General features: G+C 46.6%; 1 protein-coding gene across 1 annotated transcript in view; it reads right to left on the reverse strand.

Annotated features, from left to right (window-relative positions):
* The window catches only part of FBXO42 (F-box protein 42), a 93459-nt gene extending 85775 nt beyond the window's left edge, over positions 1-7684 (reverse strand). The window contains exon 1 of the mRNA XM_003279533.4: positions 7444-7684. The gene's annotated coding sequence lies outside the window, so the exon portion shown is untranslated. The remainder of the gene's footprint in view (positions 1-7443) is intronic.
* Between the last annotated feature and the right edge of the window lie 14967 nt (positions 7685-22651).

The following is a 22651-nucleotide window of genomic DNA, read 5'->3' on the forward strand; positions in this document are numbered from 1 at the left end:
CCAACAACACAATAATATTATCATACAAAAGATAATACCAAGGTTGTTATGAGTTATCTAGTTCTCTGTTACTTTCTTAATGCTGTAAACTACAAATCAGAACCTCAAATAGGAGAAATGCTAAATAGAGAGTACATGAAGATGACTCATACAGGCAAACAGGTATGCAAAAACATTCAAAGTTCTCTTATTCTTAAACACTGAAATTCCTTAAAGCAAATACAAATTAAATGGAGTTCTAGAAGGGTAAACAGTGATCCTTAGTATCAGGAAGAAACAACTACTTTAACAATGGCCACGTGCAGTGGTTCACACCTGTAATCCCAGCACTGTGGGAAGCCAAGGTGTGTGAACAGCTTGAGCCCAAGAGTTCAACACCAACCCTGGCAACACAGCAAAACCTCGTCTGTACAAAAAAAAAAAAAAAAAAAAACAAACAAAAAAAATTAGCCAGGCTTGGTGGCTCTGTCTCAAAAAAAAGAGAAAAGAAAATAAATAAAATTACCAACATGGGGCCGGGCGCGGTGGCTCAAGCCTGTAATCTCAGCACTTTGGGAGGCCGAGGCGAGGAGATCACAAGGTCAGGAGATCGAGACCATCCTGGCTAACACAGTGAAACCCTCTCTCCACTAAAAATACAAAAAATTAGCTGGGCGTGGTGGTGGGCGCCTATAGTCCCAGCTACTGAGGAGGCTGAGGCAGGAGAATGGTGTGAACCCGGGAGGCGGAGCTTGCAGTGAACCGAGAGAGCGCCACTGCACTCCAGCCTGGGCGACAGAGCTAGACTCCGTCTCGAAAAACAAACAAAAAAAGAAAACAAGAGAAAATAAGTTATTAAGCTAAGTTACTGTCCAGAACAGTACAATTTTTTTTTTTTTTGAGACAAAGTCTCACTCTGTCGCCCAGGCTGGAGGGCAGTGGAGGGACCTCAACTCACTGCAACCTCTGCCTCCCGGGTTCAAGCGATTCTCCTGGTTCAGCCTCCCAGGTAACTGGGATTACAGGCACACACCACCTCACCCAGCTAATTTTTGTATTTTTAGTAGTAGAGATGGGGTTTCACCATGTTGGCCAAGCTGGTCTTGAACTCCTGACCTCAAGTGATCTGCCTGTCTCCGCCTCCCACAGTGCTGGCATTATAGGCGTTAGCCACTGCACCCGGCCTGTCAGAATAGTACAATTTTAAAAGTGACTATTGCCATATATAATAACTATACATTTATCAGATTTATATAGTATACACATATACATAACTTATCTGTGTGTGTGTGCGCGCATCAAAGCATCACAAGATACATCCACCTTTGAAGCAAAACACTGGAAAAAATTAAAAACTCAGAAAAAAACTTTACAGGCCAGCACAGTAGCTCATGCCTGTAATCCTAGCACTTTGGGAGGCTGAGGCAGGTGGATCACTTCAAGACAGGAGTTCGAGACTAGCCTGGCCAACATGGTGAAACCCTGTGTCTACTAAAAATACAAAGTTAGCCAGGCATGGTGGTGTGCGCCTGTAATACCAGTTACTCAGGAGGCTGAGGCAGGAGAATCACTTGAACCCAGGAGCAAAGGTTGCAGTGAGCCAAGATGGCGCCACTGCCCTCCAGCCTAGGCAACAGAGAGAGACTTCCTCTCAAAACAAACAAACAAACAAACAACTTTACAAATTAAAAAGTAGAAACTTCAGGCAGGGCATGGTGGCTCATGCCTGTAATCCCAGCACTTTGGGAGGCCAAGGCCAGCGGATCACCTGAGATCAGGAGTTCCAGACCAGCTTCACCAACGTGGTGAAACCCCATCTTTACTAAAAATACAAAAATTAGGCAGGCACAGTAGCTCACGCCTGTAATCCCCACACTTTGGGAGGCCGAGGCGGGCAGTTTACGAGGTCTGGAAATCGAGACCATCCTGGCTAACACAGTGAAACCCTGTCTCTACTAAAAATATAAAAAATTAGCTGGCCGTGGTGGTGGGCACCTATAGTCTCAGCTACTTGGGAGGCTGAGGCAGGAGAATGGTGTGAACCGGGGAGGCGGAGCTTGCAGTGAGCCGAGATCGTGCCACTGCACTCCGGCCTGGGCGACAGAGTGAGATTCCGTATCAAAAAAAAAAAAAAATACAAAAATTAGCCAGGTATGGTGGTGCATACCTGTAATCCCAGCTACTTCGGAGGCTGAGGCATGAGAATTGCTTGAACCCAGAAGGCGGCAGCTATAGTGAGCCAAAATTGTGCCATCCAGCCTGGACAACAGAGTGAGAGTCTGTCAAAAAAAAAAAAAAAAAATTTTTTTTTTTTTAAACAGGCCGGGCATGGTGGTTCACGCCTGTATTCCCAGCACTTTGGGAGGCCGAGGCAGGTGGATCACCTGAGGTCAGGAGTTCGAAACCAGCCTGGCTGACTCGGTGAAACCCCATCTCTACTAAAAATACAAAAATTAGCTGGGCGTGCTGACAGGCGCCTGTAATTCCAGCTATTCTGGAGGCTGAGGCAGGAGAATTGCTTGAACCCAGGAGATGGAGGTTGCAATGAGCCGAGATTGCACCATTGCACTCCAGCCTGGGCAACAGGAGCAAAACTCCGTCTCGAAAAATATATAAATAAAAATAAAAATAAAAAATAGAAATAAAATAAGCTTAATACTGGACAATTTTAAAATGACTTATCCGCCGGCCATGATGGCTCATGCCTGTAATCCCAGCATTTTGGTAGGCCAAGGCGGGTGGATCAAGATTTCCAGACCAGCCTGACCAACATGGTGAAACCCCATCCCTATCACAAAAATTAGTCAGACGTGGTGGCGGGCGCCTGTAGTCCCAGCTACTCGGGAGGCTGAGGCAGGAAAATCGCTTGAACCCAGGAGGCAGAGGCTGCAGTGAGCCGAGATGGCACCATTGCACTCTAGCCTGGGTGACAGAGCAAGACTCCATCTCAAAAAAAAAAAAAAAAAGAGGCCAGGCGCAGTGGCTCACGCCTGTAATCCCAGCACTTCAGGAGGCCAAGACGGGTGGATCATGAGGTCAGGAGATTGAGACCATCCTGGCTAACATGGTGAAACCCCGTCTCTACTAAAAAAAATACAAAAAATTAGCTGGGCGTGGTGGTGGGTGCCTGTAGTCCCAGCTACTAGGGAGGCTGAGGCAGGAGAATGGCGTAAACCTGGGAGGCGGAGCTTGCAGTGAGCCGAGATCGCGCCACTGCACTCCAGCCTGGCGACAGAGCGCGACTCCGTCTCAAAAAAAAAAAAAAGAAAAAGAAAAAAAGACTCGCCTATAAGTCATAAGCTGTATTATAAGCTTAATGCTGGACAATTTTTAAATGACTTGTCTGTAAGTCATATCCTTGTACATGTAGCAAGCTGTCACATTATAGAAAAATGAACACGTCACCTTCACTTTTCCATCAACCGCAACCTTAGAGCACTCATTTTCAGTTAAGATACAGATGGTATATGTTCAATAATACAGTGCCACATAAAAATTCCACTCAATCCAAAAATTCGAAGTTTCTGCAATATAGGCAACAACACGCTAACTTAACTGTACAACAACTACAGCACTAAGGTGAATAACTTGTGCTGGGATACAGAAGTTCAATATCAAAGCTACTAGCAACACCAATCCATATAGGTTCTATAAAAGTTTAGTGTAATTTGCCGGGCGCGGTGGCTGAAGCCTGTAATCCCAGCACTTTGTGAGGCCGAGGTGGGCAGATCACGTGGTCAGGAGTTCGGGACCAGCCTGGCCAATATGGTGAAATCCCATCTCTACTGAAAAAAAACTACAAAATTTAGCCAGGCATGGGGCGGGTGCCTGTACTCCCAGCTACTCAGGAGGCTGAGGCAGGAGAATCGCTTGAACCCGGGAGGTAGAGGTTGCAGTGAGCAGAGATTGCGCCACTGCACTCCAGCCTAGGCGATAGAGGAAGACTTGGTCTCAAAAAAATAAAAAAGAAAAAGAAAGTTTAGTGTAATTCTCACTTAAGCGGTCAGCTTCAATCAAAAAGGAATTAAGATCTTCTCATTTTATTTATTGTTGGGGAAAAGGAGTCAGTACTAATAACCACCTATAATCAACATTGTAGGGAATAACAATTAAATATTTACTGTATTAATTAAATGTCATCAAATTAAAAACACAGTGCCTCTTGTACTAGTTTACAAAACAAAAACAAAAAAGCATCATCACTCTAAAGTTGTCACCACTTAGTAATCTGAGATATTTTAATTGCAGCTGCAATGTTTGTGTTTGTTGCCTGTGTGTATGACTCATATAGAAAGGTTTTCCCAAGACTGCTGGATTTTTGAGAATGCAGAAGCCATAACTGGGGCATACTGTGTGGGAAGTGTCATGACAGTGAATGAATAAAAGGGGAAAAGAACCCATGACAGAATTTTTTTTTAAGTTTTTATAAAAAGCAAGTCACTCACTGAAGGCAGACTCTGCAGAATAATAGGAAAGGTTGGGGAAAAGCCATCCCTGCTCCAAGAAGTCTTCCTTGACCCTCTTGGTTGGATTCAGTGCACTTCTTACACTACATAGCACTTAACAGGTTTCCTTGTCTGGCTCTCCAACCATACTATATGCAACTTCAGACCAAAAGTCGTCTTAAATTAGTACCTACTTCCCAAAACGCCTGCCATATGGAGGGCCCTCAGTAGGTGGTTCATAAATAGGAATAATCAATTTTATATTTACCTTTTATTTTACATTTTACAAAGCCCTTTCACGAACACTATCTTTTTTGATCCACATTAACAATCGTGGGAAGGGCTTTATTTAATCAAATGGCTTCTGGTTTTACAAAGAGTTAATTCAGGGCCGGGCGCAGTGGCTCATGCCTGTAATCCCAGCACTTTGGGAGGACAAGGCAGGTGGATCGCCTGAGGTCAGGAGTTCAAGACCAGCCTGGCCAACATAGTGAAACCTTGTCTCTACTAAAAATACAAAAAATTAGCTGGGCATGATGGCAGGCACCTGCAATCCCAGCTACTCAGTTGAGGCAGGAGAATTGCTTGAACCCGAGAGGTGGATGTTGCAGTGAGCCGAGATCATTGCACTCCAGCCTGGGAAACGAGCAAAACTATGTCTCAAAAAACAAACAAAAAGGAGTTAATTCAATGACTAAAACAATTCTGAAATCACAAATTACATATTTGTTCATCTTTGAGATAGCTTCTCCCTGGGACCTCAGTGTTCTCTTAAAACTCAGACGTTTTGTTAGCATTTTCTTTGCTTGCTCTCCATAATAGCTAGGACTCACCCTGCTCTGAATCTTACTAAGGGTTTAAACCACATAAAGCTGTTATTAAAGACCCTTCTAGAAATCAGACAAGAAGAAGCATCCTAAGCTATTTTTTTTCTGATCCTGTTCTTTTTGTAACTAAGGTAAGGAATTGCAAAGGTCAAAATCTGGAGAGCAAATGATGTCATGGATATCATGAAGTTGCATCAATACCTGATGATGATTTAGCATAACAGTGCAACATATTATGCCAAGAAGAATAATGATGAGCCACCAGGATGTTTTACGGCATTAATTTCATAACTCTTTATTAGCAAATTGATATGCAAAGTAGCTCTCCAATTTTCTACCACAGAGAAGCTGCTGGTTCAGATTTACATCTTCAGCAAAGACACTAAGAAAATCGACAAATTTCTATGGAAAAGTCTTTGATTTAAAAATAGAAAAGGAGGCTGGGCGCGGTGGCTCAAGCCTGGGGTGGGGCAGGGTATCGCTTAAGACCAGGAGTTTGAGATCAGCCTGGGCAACATGGTGAAACCCCGTCTCTACTAAAATTATAAAAAAAAAAAAAAAAATTAGCCGGGCGTGGTGACGTACACCTGTAATTCCAGCTACTCAGGAAGCTGAGACAGGAGAATTGCTTAAACCCAGGGGATGGAGATTGCAGAGAGCCGAGACTGTGCTACTGCACTCCAGCCTGGATGACAGAGTGAGAGACTGCCAAAAAAAAAAAGAAAGAAAGAAAATGGTCAAATAATAACCTAAACAGTTGTCATTTTAACAATGAAAAGCTTTTTAAGATATGCAACATGCGTATGGATCAATGTAAATTGAATCATGTATTTATACTGGCTTGTCAAAAGCAAACAGTTACTGGGTATAAAATGACAACATACAATAGAAAAGACACCCAATCAGATTACACACATGAATACACTCAAAGTTAGCAATTTAACACAGCATCACTAATGGCCATAAGAGCTACAGACATAATTCTAAATATTCAATTCTAAATAATGGTACTTCCCCCAAATTTTCCTTGCCTCTTTAAATCCATGATGTCATCATTCTTAAGCACAAGTAAAGCCAATTTGTTACAAAAGACATTTTGGTGTGTCCAAGCAAAAGCAATTGCCTCAACAACTCCCCATAGCACAATTCCAATGAAGCCATCATTCCTCAAGAAAGAGACCACAAGGCTTCAAACCGACTTCCCTGCATGACAGAAACACAATCGAAGTCTCCCGATTAGCATTTAAACAACAACAAAAGTTGTTCTCAAAAAGGAACAACATAGTTTCAATGTCGGGGCCAGCAACCGCCAGCAAGTAAGAAATGGTAATGTGTCAGAATCTTCATCTAGATCGATCAGAATCCCACCACAGAAAAATCCAGACTCTGGCAATTAAGAAATGAGGCTTTTATTTTCCTAATAGAAATCGGGAGATTTAACAGACAAAGCAATTGGTTATTCTGAATCTTAACAATCCGAAGGTTTCAAACGAACTCAGCGTTGAAGTTACTCTGCAGCGACCATCAAGATCTCACAATCGTTTTCTCTTCGCTTACAAATTCGTTCCCACCCTCCACCGTTCCCTTTGCACACACAGTTCTCGCCAAGAGAAGCCTTCCACGGTCACAGCATGGATTGCTGTCTCAAGCAAGGAGATCCGCAGTTCCCATTTCTCTAGGGGAACACTCAACAAGCTAGGGGATAGGAAAGGCCTTTTGTGTTTTACTTAACGTAAACCAATTCCAAAATTATCCCTTTGCAGCTGCAGGTTCAGAGATGCTGGCCCCCAGCCGCAGCCCCAATTTTGATGGGCACCCGACCCCCAGCTCCTCTCTCGCAAAGGAGTGAAATGTTCGGAGGAACGATGAAAGATTACCTGACACCCTAAAGCCATCCTTGCCCGGGCCACACATCCCTTTACTGCCCGGGTGAGGGGACGAGAACCACCCTGCTGAGGAGAGAGGGTGGGTTCGCTCCCAACCCAAGGGCTGGCTGGAAAGGAGCTCTCCTCCTCCTCGCCTCACTCGAGGACGGCGATAGCAAGGCACCCTGCCCACCCAGGACCGACCCCCGCGCGGAATACGGGGCCTGCGTCAGACCCCGGGCGCCCGCTGCCCCTTGCCAGTCCCGGGCATAAAGGGCAGAAGGCGCCGGCTCCCTACCGCGGCCCGGGAAGGAGAAGAGGCCTCACCTGGCCCAGCCCGCTCCACGCTCTCGGGTTCGCTCCGCTGGCGACGGTAAATGAGGGAGCCAGGGACAGGGCCAGAGCAGAGGCGCTCTGCCTCAGGCCGCGACAGCCCTGCTCGGGGCCCCTCACAGCTGGCGGGACCCTAAGCCGCCCGGAGCCGCCATCTTCCTCCACTCAAACGCCGCCGCTGCCGCAGCTGCTGCTGCTGCTCAGGCCGGGAGAAGACAACGCAGAGCGCGCATGCGCCGGGGCGGGCGCGGAGGACGCGCGCGCACTCACGTCACCGCGGCGGGCTGGCGAGGGGCGGCCAGGGGGCGGTGCAATATTGAGCAGGGCCGTGGTCACAGGCCGAGGTTCTGTGGAGAGTGGAATGCGGTCGGGGGAGCGAGGCTTCCGCACCCGCCTTCTCCGTGTCTGTAGCGTCGACCTCATAGCCGCACCCACCCTCCGCTGCACTGTCTGGGGCAACTGGGTGGTTTTCCCGGTGGTTTGAGACTAACATTTAGCCAGGAATTAACTCACTTCGAACCCCGAGGGCCCAATGAGCAGAGAGGGATGTGGCCGATGTAACTGCCCTCGGATATCGCCAAGCGGAGGGAAACTGTGCTTGAGGTGTGCAAGAGAAGTCTCCCTTAACCGTAGCCTCGTAGCAACCACTGTGTGAGTTCTTACTAGCTCCACTTTCAGATGAGGAAACTGAGGCACAGAAAACGATCAGTTATTTGCCCGGAATCACACACCTATCAGTGGAGATGGGAAGGCGCGGGAAAGAGGATTTAAACTCAGGCATGTCTGGTTCCCAAGCTCCTTTACTTTCTACTGGCTAGGGGATAGGATCCAGCAAAGTCCTCCTTCTCAAGGGAGCAACCTGGTGTGTAGGTGAGAACCTTCATGAGCCCAGCCCTGCGGCATGTGGTCTAAGGAAATGCCAGATACAGAGTCAAAGACTTCAGTCTAAACTCTGTAAGCCAAAAAAAAAAAAAAAAATCTAAGACCTCCCCAAACCATCTGAATGGACTTCCTCCTAGGCCAGGGCAATCTAAAATGTAACCAACCTGAAAGACTGGTTCAGGCCATGACAGGAAGCAGGACATGAGACATGCCTCATTACGCCTTCCAGCATTGACATCAACACAACAGACCTTAAGACTGGTAAGAAACATTTACAATCTATTCTCTCTGGAGCCCACCTGCCACCTGGAGGCTTCACATGCATGATACAACTTTGGTGTCCACAATCCCTTATCATAACCCAGAGATTCATTTCTATTGATAATAACTTTTTTTTTTTTGAGACAGGGTCTAACTCTGTTGCCCAGGCTGGAGTCCAGTGATGAGTTATTGGTTTGCTGCAACCTCTGCCTTTCCGGCTCAAGCTATCCTCCTACCTTAGCCTCCTGAGTAACTGGGACTACAGGCGGGCACCACCACACCTGGCTAATTTTTCCATTTTTTTGTAGACACAGGGTTTCGATGTTGCCCACTTTCGTCTCAAACTCCTGAGCGCAAGTAATCCACTTGCCTCGGCCTCCCAAAGTGCTGGGATTACAGGCATGTGCCACTGCACCAGGCCTATTGATAAAAACTATTTCAACTCATTGCCAATCAGAAAATGTTTAAATCTGCCTATAACGTGGAAGCCCCCACTTCAAGTTTCCGGTCCTTCTGCACCGAACCAATGTCGTTTTTGTTTATTTACTTACTTATTTTTATTTATTTATTTATTTTGAGACAGAGTCTTGCTCTGTCGCCCAGACTAGAGTGCAGTGGCACCATCTCCACTCACTGCAACTTCCACCTCCTGGGTTCAACCGATTCTCCTGCCTCAGCCTCCCGAGTAGCTGGGATTACAGGCGCCCACCACCGTGCCCAGCTAATTTTTGTATTTTCAGTAGAAAATACAAAATTCAGTAGAAAATACGGGGTTTCACCATCTTGGACAGGCTGATCTCAAACTCCCGACCTCGTGATCCACCCACCTCGGCCTTCCAAAGTGCTGGGATTACAGGTGTGAGCCATGGTGCCTGGCCTTTTTATGTATTTATTGAGACAGGGTCTCACTCTTCGCCCAGGCTGGAGTGCGGTGGTGTGATCTCCACTCACTGCAACCTCCCCCTCCTGGGTCCAAACGATTCTCATGCCTCAACCTCCTGAGTAGCTGGGATTACAGACATGTGCCACCACACCCAGCTAATTTTTGTATTTTTAGTAAAGACAGGGTTTCACCATGTTGGCCAGGCTGGTCTGGAACTCCTGCCTCAGTTGATCCGCCCGCCTCAGCCTCCCAAAGTGCTGGGATTACAGGCATAAGCCCCTGCACCTGGCCTTGTATTAATATATCTTAAATGTATTTGATTGATATCTCATGTCTCTTTAAAATGTATAAAACCAAGCTGCTCCCCAACCACCTTGGGCACATGTTCTCAGGATCTCCCAAGGGCTGTGTCATGGGCCATGGTCACTCATATTTGGCTCAGAATAAATCTCTTCAAATATTTTACAAAGTTTCCTCCTAGGAAATCTCATGGGGCATAGGGCTGGGCCAGAAGCCAAGTTCCCCGTCAAGTTGGAGGGCAAGCCCCTTTTGAGCAGACTTGGGCCACCCTTACCCATAGAGAGCTGTCTGGGCCAGAAGCGGTGGTGCACACTTGTCAGCCCAGCACTTTGGGAAGCCAAGAGGGGAGGGTCGCTTGAACTCAGGAATGCAAAACCATCCTGGGCACCATAGCAAGACCCCATCCCTACAGAAAGTTGAAAAATTAGCTGGACATGGTGGCACATGTACCTGTAGTTCTAGCTACTTGGGAGACAGAGGCAGAGGGTTGCTTGAGCTCAGGAGTTGGAGGTTGCAGTGAGCTATCATCACCTCACTGCATGCCAGCCTGGGTGATAGAGAGAACCCATCTCAAATAAATAAATAGAAAGCAGTATGTTCTTATGTTCTTCAAACCTGAATAATGCAAAGTCCCCTAGGGATACACTGAGGGAATCCCAGTGGGAGAAACACTGATTTAAGAAAATCATGTCTTGGCCGGGCGCGGTGGCTCATGCCTATAATCCCAGCACTTTGGGAGGCCTAGGCAGGCGGATCACCTGAGGTCGGGAGTTCGAGACCAGCCTGACCAACATTAAGAAACCCCATCGCTACTTAAAAAAAATACAAAATTAACCAGGCGTGGTGGCGCATGCCTGTAATCCCAGCTACTCGGGAGGCTGAGGCAGGAGAATTGCTTGAACCCGGGAGGTGGAGGTTGTGGTGAGCCGAGATCGTGCCATTGTACTCCAGCCTGGACAACAAGAGCGATACTCCCTCTCAAAAAAGAAAAAAAGAAAAGATAAAGAAAATCAAGTCTTTCAACTAGGAAATTTTACTGCAAAAGAGAAATTGGGCAATTATAACTGGTAAAAGAAATATTTTTAAATCTGGTTTTTAAATCTAGTTTTTAAATCATGTCATTAAAAACCTCAAGCTTAAAAATTACTAGAACTGAGCCGGGTACAGTGGCTCACACCTGTAATCTTAGCACTTTGGGAGGCCGAGGCAGGCAGATTGTCTCAGCTCAGGAGTTCGAGACCACCATGGGAGCAACATGCTGAAACCCTGTCTCTACTAAAGTACAAAAAATTAGCCAGGCTTGGTGGTACACACCTGTAATCCCAGCTACTCAGGAGGTTGAGGCAGGAGAATTGCTTGAACCCAGGAGGTGAAGGTTGCAGTGAGCTGAGATTGTGCCACTGCACTCCAGCCTGGGCCACGGAGCGAGACTGTCTCAAAAAAAAAAAAAAAAAAATTACTAGAACTTGTGACCAACTCCACTCTTCCCCCTCCAAATATCCTGTAGAGCTCAATATTGGAAACACTGGATCAGCTATTAAATGCTACTTTTTTTTTTTTTTTGAGGAAGGAAGTTTCTAACCAGGCTCTATCAATTCTTCCACCTCAGCCTCCAAAGTAGCTTGCATAGTCCCAGATACTTGGGAGGCTGAGGTGAGAGGATTGATTGAGCCAGGGTGTTCGAGGTTGCAGTGAGCTATAATCACACCACTCCAGCCTGGTGTAACAGAGCGAGACTGTCTCAAAAAAAAAGTAAAAGTTAAAAAAAAAAAAATCCCAGCACTTTCGTAGGCCAAGATAGGTGGATCACTTGAGGTCAGGCGTTCAAGGCCAGCCTGGCCAACATGGTAAGACCCCGTCTCTACTAAAAATACAACAATTAGCCAGGAATGGTGGCATGCACCTGTAATCCCAGCTACTCGGGAGGCTGAGGTACAAGAATCACTTGAAACTGGAAGGTGGAAGTTGCAGTGAGCTGAGATCATGCCACTGCACTCCAGCCTGGGTGACAAAGTGAGACTCTGTCTCCAAAAAAAAAAAGTAAAAGTAAAAATGCAGGTTCCATGGCCAGTTGCAGTGTTTCACACTGGTAATCCCAACCCTTTCAGAGGCTGACATGGGAGGCTGACTTGAGGCCAGGAGTCGAGATCAACCTGAGCAACATAGCAAGACCCCATCTCTAGAAAAATAAATTAAAATGCAGTTTTCCAGGGCCCACCTCAAACAATGGCCTCAGACTTTTCTGAAAGCTCCTCAGGGATTCTGTTGACCAGTCAGGGTTGGAACTGCTGGATCATGTTAGAATACGTTCGAATACAGAATCACTTCACCCTGAATCTTCTTACTCAAGGATAGCAGGGATTTTTGTCTGTTTTCCACCCTCACCTAACATAGAGATGCACATAGTAGGGACTCACTAAATATTTGTTGAATGAATGAACTGGGAATTTGGCAACTAAGAGGGCATTTGGGAAACAAATATCTAGTGAGCACCTACTATGTGCCAGACCATGTGATACGTATGGTCATATATATATATATATGATATTAATATATATATTTGTAAATATATATAAATTTATTATTATTATTATTTTTTGAGACAGAGTCTCGCTGTGTCACCCACGTTGGAGTGCAGTGGCATGATCTCGGCTCACTGCAAGCTCTGCCTCCCAGGTTCACCCCATTCTCCTGCCTCAGCCTCCCTAATAGCTGGGACTACAGGCGCCCGACACCACGCCCGGCTAATTTTTTGTATTTTTAGTAGAGACATGGTTTAACCATGTTAGCCAGGATGGTCTCGATCTCCTGACCTTGTGATCCACCCACCCTGGCCTCCCAAAGTGCTGGGATTACAGGCATGAGCCACTGTGCCCAGCCGTGGTCATATATATTTTTTAATATAACATAAGGTCTCTGCCCTCGTGGAGGGCCCTACTGCCTACTGAGATAACCAATAAACAAAGACTGTAGACAAGATAGAAGTATAAATTGTGATAAGGACAAAAGTATTAAGCTCTAATAATAATCACAATTGCTATTTATTGTGTACATTTATTATGTACCAAACTCTGCTAAGTAGGTGTCATTATTGTGCCTATTTTAAAGATGACGAAACTGAGCTACATAGTGGCTGGAATATTGGGGGAAGACTGGAGATTACGTTGTAGGTCATGAAGAACTGGGAACAGGGAGGTTATACTCTATAATTAAAATGGTTTTTCAGAATAGTCTCTGCAGTGTGAAGGCTGATTGGGACATGATTAAAGACAGGGGATAAGGCTAGGATGAAAGGGGTGGCTGGAGTCTCTCTAATACGTTTAAATAAGGTACTTTCCTCCAGAGTCTGTCCCAATAATCACAGTCAGGCACCACATAACAGTGGTCAATGACAAACCACATGTACAATGGTGGTCACATAAGGTTATAATACCATATTTTTACTGTACCTTTTCTATCTATATGTTTTGTTTTGTTTTTCTCGAGACAGAGTCTTGCTCTGTCACCATGCTGGAGTGCAATGGCGTGATCTCAGCTCACTGCAACCTCCGCCTCCCAGGTTCAAGCAATTCTCCTGCCTCAGCTTCCCAAGTAGCTAGGATTACAGGCGCGTGCCACCACGCCCGGCTAATTTTTTGTATTTTTTGTTTATTTATTTATTTATTTATTTATTGAGACAGAGTCTTGCCCTATCGGCCAGGATGGAGTGCAATGGCACGATCTCAGCTCACTGCAACCTCTGCCTCCTGGGTTCAAGCTATTCTACTGCCTTAGCCTCCCAAGTAGCTGGGGTTACAGGCACGCATCACCATGCCCAGCTAATTTTTTGTATCTTTAGTAGAGACAGGGTTTCACCACGTTGGTCAGGCTGATCTCCAATTTCTGACCTCAGGTGATCCCCCCGCCTCGGCCTCCCAAAGTGCTGGGATTACAGACGTGAGCCACCGCGCCCAGCCAATTACTGTATTTTTAGTAGAGACAGGGTTTCACCATGTTGGCCAGGCTGGTCTTGAACTCCTGACCTCAGGTGATCCGCCCACCTTGCCTTGGCCTCCCAAGGTGCTGAAATTGTGCTGGGATTACAGGTGTGAGCCACTGCGCACAGCCCAGAACATAATTTATTCTTTTTTTTTTTTTTTTTGAGATGGAGTCTCGCTCTGTCGCCCAGGCTGGAGTGCAGTGGCATGATCTCGGCTCACTACAAGCTCCGCCTCCTGGGTTCATGCCATTCTCCTGCCTCAGCCTCCTCAGGGACTACAGGTGTGCACCACCACGCCTGGCTAATTTTTTTGTATTTTTAGTAGAGATGGGGTTTCACCATGTTAGCCAGGATGGTCTCAATCTCCTAACCTCGTGATCCGCCTGCCTCAGCCTCCCAAAGTGCTGGGATTACAGGCATGAGCCACCGTGCCCAGCCCAATTTATTATTTTTTTGAGACAGAGTCTCGCTCTGTCTTTCAGGCTGGAGTGCAGTGGTGCAATCTCAGCTCACTGCAACCTCAGCCTCCCAGGTTCCAGCCATTCTCCTACCTCAGCCTCCGAGTAGCTGGGATTTACAGGTATGCGCCACCACGCCTGGCTAATTTTTGTATTTTTAGTAGAGACAGGGTTTCACCGCGTTGGCCAGGCTGGTCTCGAACTCTTGACATCAGGTGATCTGCCTGCCTCAGCCTCCCAGAGTGCTGGGATTAAAGGCATGAGCCACCACACCTGGCCAGAACATAGTTTATGCTTAAAGGGTTGGGGTGCATGACTTAACGCTTGCTTGGTATGACCTTATGTCCTGTTTATAATTGGCATCTTGGTCGCACGCGGTGGCTCACGCCTGTAATCCCAGCACTTTGGGAAGCTGAGGCAGGAGGATCACTAGCTCAGGAGTTCAAGACCAGCATGGCCAACATGGTGAAACCCCATCTCTACTCAAAATACAAAAATTAGCCGGGCATGGTATTGCCCACCTGTAATCCCAACTACTCAGGAGGCTGAGGCAGTAGAATCTCTTGAACTTGGGAAGTGGAGGTTGCAGTGAGCCGAGATCGAGCCACTGCACTCCAGCCTGGACGACAGAGAGAGACTGTGTCTCCAAAAAAAAAAAGCATCTTATTACCACAAAGCATTTGTTGTGTCAGTCTTATGATCTCTATTTTAGCATTAATGCTAGTCAATTGTGTCTAAACTGCTAAAGGGATAGGGTATAACCAAGTGTATCTGACTTCCTGTTCCATCATGGCTTCTCTGGGGTCTCCTGTACCAAAAGGGTGTCCATTTAGTCCGTTGGAAGGTTTAGGATTTTATTTTTAGTTCTCATGTGAGATCACTCAATATCTGTGCATTTAGGACAATACAAATTTTATTAACAGTTGCATTCTATTCCTTTATAAGAAAGTACCATAGTCTTTTAAAACAAATTCCCTAGCGATGAACATTTAATTTGTTTCCAGTCTTTTGTGATTATAAACAAAATAGCAATGGATATCCTTAGGTATGCACATTTTCTTTTTTTTTTTTTTTTTTTTTTTTTGAGATGGAGTCTCGCTCTGTCGCCCAGGCTGGAGTGCAGTGGCACCATCTCGGCTCACTGCAAGCTCTGCCTCCCGGGTTCACGCCATTCTCCTGCCTCATCCTCTCCGAGTAGCTGGGACTACAGGCGCCCGCCACCACGCCCGGCTAATTTTTTGTATTTTTAGTAGAGACCGGGTTTCACCGTGGTCTCGATCTCCTGACCTCGTGATCCGCCTGCCTCGGCCTCCCAAAGTGCTGGGATTACAAGCGTGAGCCACCGCGCCCGGCCCCACATTTTCTTTTTGTTTGTTTTGAGACTGAGTCTGGCTCTATCACCCAAGCTAGAGTTCAGTGGCATGATCTCGGCTCACTGCAACCTCCGTCTCCAGGCTTTATGCGATTCTCTTGCCTCGGCCTCCTGTGTAGCTGGGATTATAGGTGCGTGCCACCACGCCCAGCTAATTTTTGTATTTTTATTTTCATTTATTTATTTATTTTTGAGATGGAGTTTCGCTCTTGTTGCCTAGGCTGGAGTGCAATGGTGCGATCTTGGCTCACTGCAACCTCCACCTCCAGGGTTCAAGCAATTCTCCTGCCCCAGCCTCCCGAGTATCTGGGGTTACAGGCGCCTGCTACCACGCCCAGCTAATTTTTTGTATTTTTATTAGAGATAGGTAGGGTTTCACTATGTTGGCCAGGCTGGTCACCAACTCCTGGCCTCAGGTGATCCACCTGCCTCAGCCTCCCAAAGTGCTGGGATTACAGGCGTGAGCCACTGTGCCAGCCTTATTTTTATTTTTTATTTTTTTTATTTTTATTTTTTGAGACGGAGTCTCTGTCACCCAGGCTAGCGCAGTGGCGTGATCTCGGCTCACTGAAACCTCCACCTCCTGGGTTCAAGCAGTTCTCCTGCCTCAGCCTCCTGAGTAGCTGGGATTACAGGTGCGCAGCACATGCCCGGCTAACTTTTTGTATTTTTCGTAGAGACGAGATTTCACCATGCTGGCCAGGCTGATCTTGAACTCCTGACCTCATGATCCACCTGCCTCAGCCTCCCAAAGTGCTGGGATTACAGGCTTGAGCCACTGCACCAGACCTAACTTTTGTATTTTTAGTAGGGGAGGGATTTCGCCATGTTGGCCAGGCTGGTCTCGAACTCTTGACCTCAGGTGATCCACCTGCCTTGGCCTCCCAAAGTGCCGGAATTACAGGTGTGAGCCACCACGCCCAGCTTGCACATTTCCAATATTGGTAAGTTGCCGTTTACTTATCACAACTATCTACATAGCTTCAGCTTGTGCATCAGATACAAAGTTATCTCATGATGGGCTTTGATTTTGTATTCTGATGAGTATCAAAGTGTTTTACCTGGTGTACCAAAAGTACCTGAAGTTTTGAGTGCAGGTTTAACATACAAGCCCCAGAAGTCGGACACAGTGGCTCATGCCTGCAATCTCAACACTGGGAGGCCAAGGTGGGCAGATTGCTTGAGCCCAGGAGTTCTAGACCGGCCTGGGCAACATAGGGAGACCCCACCTCTTAAAAAAAATTCAGCCAGGCGCGGTGGTTTACCAGCACCTGGTAATCTAGTAATCCCAGCACCTTGGAAGGCCGAGGCAGGCGGATCACCTGAGGTCTGGAGTTCGAGACCAGCCTGACCAACATGGAGAAACTCCATTTCTACTAAAAATACAAAATTAGCCAGGTGTGGTGGCGCATGCCTGTAATCCCAGCTACTCGGGAGGCTGAGGCAGGAGAATCGCTTGGACCCCCGAGGTGGAGGTTGCAGTGAGCCGAGATCATGCCATTGCATTGTAGCCTGGGCAACAAAAGCGAAAATTTGTCAAAAAAAAAAAAAAAGGCTGGGCGCAGTGGCTCAAGGCTGTAATCCTAGCACTTTGGGAGGCCGAGGTGGGCAGATCACAAGGTCAGGACTTTGAGACCAGCCTGGCCAATATGGTGAAATCCTGTCTCTACTAAAAATACAAAAATTAGCCAGGCGTAGTGGCACGTGCCTGTAGTCCCAGCTACTCAGGAGGCTGAGGCAGAAGAATTGCTTGAACCTGGGAGGCAGAGGTTGCAGTGAGCTGAGATCGCGCCATTGCACTCCAGCCTGGGTGACAGAGCAAGACAAGACGCCGTCTCAAAAAAAAAAAAAAAAAAAAAGTGGACTCTGTCTCAGGAAAAAAAAAAAAAGTCACCTGAGGTCAAGAGTTCGAGACCAGCCTGGCCAACATGGAGAAACCGTCTCCACTAATAATACAATACACCAGGCTGGGCATGGTGGCTCATACCTGTAATCCCAGCACTTTGGGAGGCCGAGACGGGTGGATCGCCTGAGGTTGGGAATTTGAGACTATCCTGGCCAGCATGGTGCTACCCCGTCTCTACTAAAAATACAAAAATTAGCCAGGCTTGGTGGCAGGTGCCTGTAATCCCAGCTACTTGGGAAGCTGAGGCACGAGAATCGCTTGAACCCAGGAGGCAGAGGTTGCGGTGAGCCAAGATCACACCATTGCACTCCAGCCTGGGCAACAGAGCAAGATTCTGTCAAAAAAAAAAAAAAAAATTAGCCGGGTGTTGTGGCCCAGGCCTCTAATCTCAGCTACTCAGAAGGCTGAGGCAGGAGAATCGTTTGAATCTGGGAGGCAGAGGATACAGTGAGCCGAGATCACGCCATTGCACTCCAACCTGGGTGGCAAGAGAGAAACTCCATCTCCAAAAAAAAAAAAAAAAAGCGAAAACTTAGCTGGGGGTGGTGGCACACACCTATAGTCCCAGCTACTCAGTACTCAGGAGGCTAAAGCAGGAGGATCGCTTGTGCTTGGAAGGTAGAGGTTGCAGTGAGCCATGATTGTGCCACTGTACTCTAGCCTGGTGACCGAGTGAGAGCAGAAAGAGTGAGAGAGAGAGAGAAAGACTCATGCTTTAGGGCCTCTGACAATACCTGTGTATTGTGTGCCTCAACTTTTTTTTTTTTTTGAGACAAAGTCTCACCCTATTGGCCAGGCTGGAGTGCAATGGCATGATCTCGGCTCACTGCAACCTCCAACTCCTGGGTTCAAGCGATTCTCCTGCCTCAGCCTCCTGAGTAGCTGGGACTACAGGCACGTGCTACCACGCCCAGCTTATTTTTGAATTTTTAGTAGAGAAGGGGTTTCGCCATGTTCAGGATGGTCTTGATCTTTTGACCTCGTCTTCTGCCTGCCTCGGCCTCACAAAGTGCTGGAATTACAGGCGTGAGTCACCGTGCCGGGCCGCCACTGCCTTAACTTTTTGGGCTTATCCCTGGAGGAAGAAACTGCCACTACTTTTTCAATTTTAGAGCTAATTTGGTTCCATCCCTGATTTTACAGATGAGGAATCAGACTGAGAGAGAAGATACTGGCCCAAGGTCACAAGGGGTCTATGTGATTAACTAAGACTGACCTCCTGGTTACCCGTTTTGTGGAACAAAAACTATTTCATTTGTAGCATTCTCAGGTGATTTCCAAGGTCTCTATCTTTCTTGTCTCCTTGAAAATTCAGTCCCAGAAATGCCCAATACCTTTGTTAAGGGTCGTTGCCCAATATGCCAAACCGTAAGAAACCATCTCCCTCTGCTGGTAATATGGCATAATGACAAAGCTTACATATAGGAGTCACTTGCATTTAGGAAAAACTATTGCTCCAGAACGAGGTCATGTCTGACAGTTTCTGTATACTTTTTTTTTTTTTGAGACAGACTCTTGCTCTGTCGCCCAGGCTGGAGTGCAGTGGTGCGATCTCGGCTCACTGCAAGCTCCGCCTCCTGGGTTCACACATTCTCCTGCCTCAGCATCCCGAGTAGCTGGGACTACAGGTGCCCACCACCACACCCAGCTAATTTTTTTTTTTTTTTTTTTGTATTTTTAGTAGAGACGGGGTTTCACTGTGTTAGCCAGGATGGTCTCGATCTCCTGACCTCGTGATCCACCCGCCTCGGCCTCCCAAGGTGCTGGGATTACAGGCGTGAGCCACCGCGCCCGGCCCTGTCTGACAGTTTCAACCACTTTGCTGTTGCCAAGACTCAGTCAGGATAATTTACTTCAACGAATGGGTTCACAGGAGAATGTATTCCAAGTAAATATAATCTCAGAGAGTGAACAAGACAAAAATCCATGAAATTGGTGAACTCAACAGAATTACTGAGTTTTTTTTTTGTTTTTTTTTTTTTTTTTTTTTTTTTTGAGACGGAGTCTTGCTCTGTCCCCCAGGCTGGAGTGCAATGGCGCAATCTCAGCTCACTGCAAGCTCCGCCTCCCGGGTTCATGCCATTCTCCTGCCTCAGCCTCCCGAGTAGCTGGGACTACAGGCGCCCGCCAACACGCCCGGCTAATTTTTTGTATTTTTAGTAGAGACGGGGTTTCACCGTGTTAGCCAGGATGGTCTCGATCTCCTGACCTCGTGATCCGCCCGCCTCGGCCTCCCAAAGTGCTGGGATTACAGGCTTGAGCCACCGCGCCCGGCCCAGAATTACTGAGTTTTTGTGTGTTTTTTTGTTTTTTGAGATGGAACCTCCCTGTCACCCAGGCTGGAGTGCAGTGGTGTGATCTTGGCTCACTGGAACCCCCACCTCCCAGGTTCAAGTGATTCTCCTGCCTCTGCCTCCTGAGTAGCTGGAATTACAGGCATGCGCCCCCACGCCTGGCTAATTTTTGTATTTTTAATAGAGATGGGGTTTCACCATGTTGGTCAGGCTGGTCTCAAACTCCGGACCTCGTGATCCGCCTGCCTCGGCCTCCCAAAGTGCTGGGATTACAGGCGTGAGCCACCGCGCCCAACCGAGAATTACTTGAGTTTTAGACTTAGAGACTTAAAGCTGCTAGTGGAATATCCATGTGGAGATGGCAATAAGAAGCCTAGCTATAAAAATGGGAATCAGAAACACCAGGTCAGTTCACAGCTAGAAGTCAACTTTGGCAGTCTTCAGCATACAGTGGGTGGCTTATACCATGAGCATCTAGGTGAGAATAGTGGACTGAGGACAGACCCTGGAAATGAACAATATTTCAGAGACAGGAAGTTGTGAAACCAGAGAATTAGTAAGCATGTCACTTAAGCTTCTAAATAAAGACGAGTAACATTTAACACATGGTTGCAGTTTATGATAATAATCATTAAGAATACAAATAACAGGACGGGCAGGGTGGTTCACGTCTGTAATCCCAACACTTTGGGAGATTGAGGCGGGCAGATCATCTGAGGTTATGGGTTCCAGACCAGCCTGACCAACATGGTGAAACCTGGCCTCTACTAAAAATACAAAAATTAGCTGGGCATAGTGGCAAGCACCTATAGTCTCAGCTACTCAGGAGGCTGAGGCAGGAGAATCACATGAACCCAGAAGGCAGAGGCTGCAGTGAGCCAAGATTGCGCCACTGCACTCCAGCCTGGGCGACAGTGAGACTGTCTAAAAAAAAAAAAAAAAAAATACAAATTACGAAATTTCACAACAGGAAGGTTTTACTTCAAAAAGATTAATGGCATACTAAAAATACAAGAAAAAACACATTCCAAGTCAGATAACTTGGTTATAGTAGCCAAATGCAACACTACTGAATGACATGTATTTAAAACTGAGAGAAAAACAGGAACATGTCCGTAAGAATATAAACACATGGTGTTTGCTTATCTCCCTGCCTTTTTTTTTTTTTTTTTTGAGATGGAGTCTCACTCTGTTGCCCAGGCTGGAGTGCAATGGCGCAATCTTGGCTCACTGCAACCTCCGCCTCCTAGGTTCAAGCAACTCTTCTGCTTCAGCTTCCCAAGTAGCTGGGATTACAGGTGCCTGCCACCACATCCGGCTAATTTTTGTATCTTTAGTAGAGATGGGTTTTCACCATGTTGACCAGGCTAGTCTTGAACTCCTGACCTCAAGGGATCCACCTGCCTCAGCCTCCCAAAGCGTTGGGATTATAGGCATGAGCCACCGCGCCTGGCCTCTCCCTGTCCTTATATTTTAAGAAAGAAAGGATGATTACAGAAGTGACAATTATAAATCTTCCTCGCGCCGACAAGACACTCCCATAATGATAATAGCCAACACTTAGGACTCTTACTATGGGTCAGGCACTGTTCTAGGCATCTCAGCATAGTAACTGGTTAAATTCTTACAATCTGCTTTTGAAGTAGCTATCTCTAATGTATACACTTGGGGAACTGAGACATAGAATCCTTATGTAACTTGCATAAGATCACACAGGTTTTTTTTTTTTTTTTTTTTTTAAGTAGAGATGGGCTTTTGCCTTGTTGCCCAGGCTGGTCTCAAACTGCAGGGCTCAAGCGATCCACCTGCCTCACCCTTCCAAAGTGCTGGGATTATAGGTGTTAGCCACCGCGCCCAGCAACATAAATAACTTTTTTTTGAGATGGAGTTTCACTCTTGTTGTCCAGGCTGCAGTGCAATGGCGCAATCTCGGCTCACTGCAACCTCCGCCTCCCAGGCTCAAGCGATCTTCCCACCTCAGCCTCCCGAGTAGCTGAGATTACAGGCATGTGCCACCACGCCTGGCTAATTTTGCATTTTAAGTAGAGACGGGGTTTCTCCATGTTGGTCAGGCTGGTCTCGAACTCCTGACCTCAGGTGATCTGCCCACCTCAGCCTCCCAAAGTGGGATTACAGGCGTGAGCCACTACGCCTGGCCTCACATAAATAATTTTTTTGTTTTTTTTTTTTTTTTTTTTTTTGAGACAGAGCCTCACTCTATCGGCCAGGCTGGAGTGCAGTGGCATGATCTTGGCTCACTGCAACCTCCACCTCCCTGGCTCAAGCAGTTCTCCTGCCTCAGCCTCCAGAGTAGCTGGGATTACAGGCGTGTGCCACCATGCCTAGCTAATTTTTTCTATTTGTAGTAGAGACGGGGTTTCACCATGTTGAACAGGCTGGTCTTGAACTCCTGACATCAGGTAATCCGCCTGTCTCAGCCTCCCAAAGTGCTGGTATTACAGGCGTGAGCCACCGCGCCTGGCCAAGAATTTTTAGAGGTAATACTAACGTATTTATCTACCATTAAAGACCCAGGAGAACTTTAGTAGCTGGGAATCCCACTGGTTGTCCCAGCTGAGGTGCAATACTATCTTTACCGTCTTTACCTTACGGTAGCAAATATAGTGTTAATAAATGATTACAATACTGCTTTATGAGCAGGAAATACTGTAATCATATTCATCCTATCAGAAATAATAAAATGTTTTCTGCATCAGCAGATATTTTTCATCATTTGTTGGTGTTTAAAAATGTTTTCAGAATTCTGAAGATGCCATTATCTGTAGTTTAGGAAAACTACGACTCACTTTAAAAGAAAAAAAGTTTTCTTTAATTGCCTGCCCTTAGAAAAGATGGTTCCAAAGAAC

The sequence above is a fragment of the Nomascus leucogenys genome, chromosome 24 (assembly GCF_006542625.1).
Source record: "Nomascus leucogenys isolate Asia chromosome 24, Asia_NLE_v1, whole genome shotgun sequence".
Classification (NCBI taxonomy): domain Eukaryota; kingdom Metazoa; phylum Chordata; class Mammalia; order Primates; family Hylobatidae; genus Nomascus; species Nomascus leucogenys.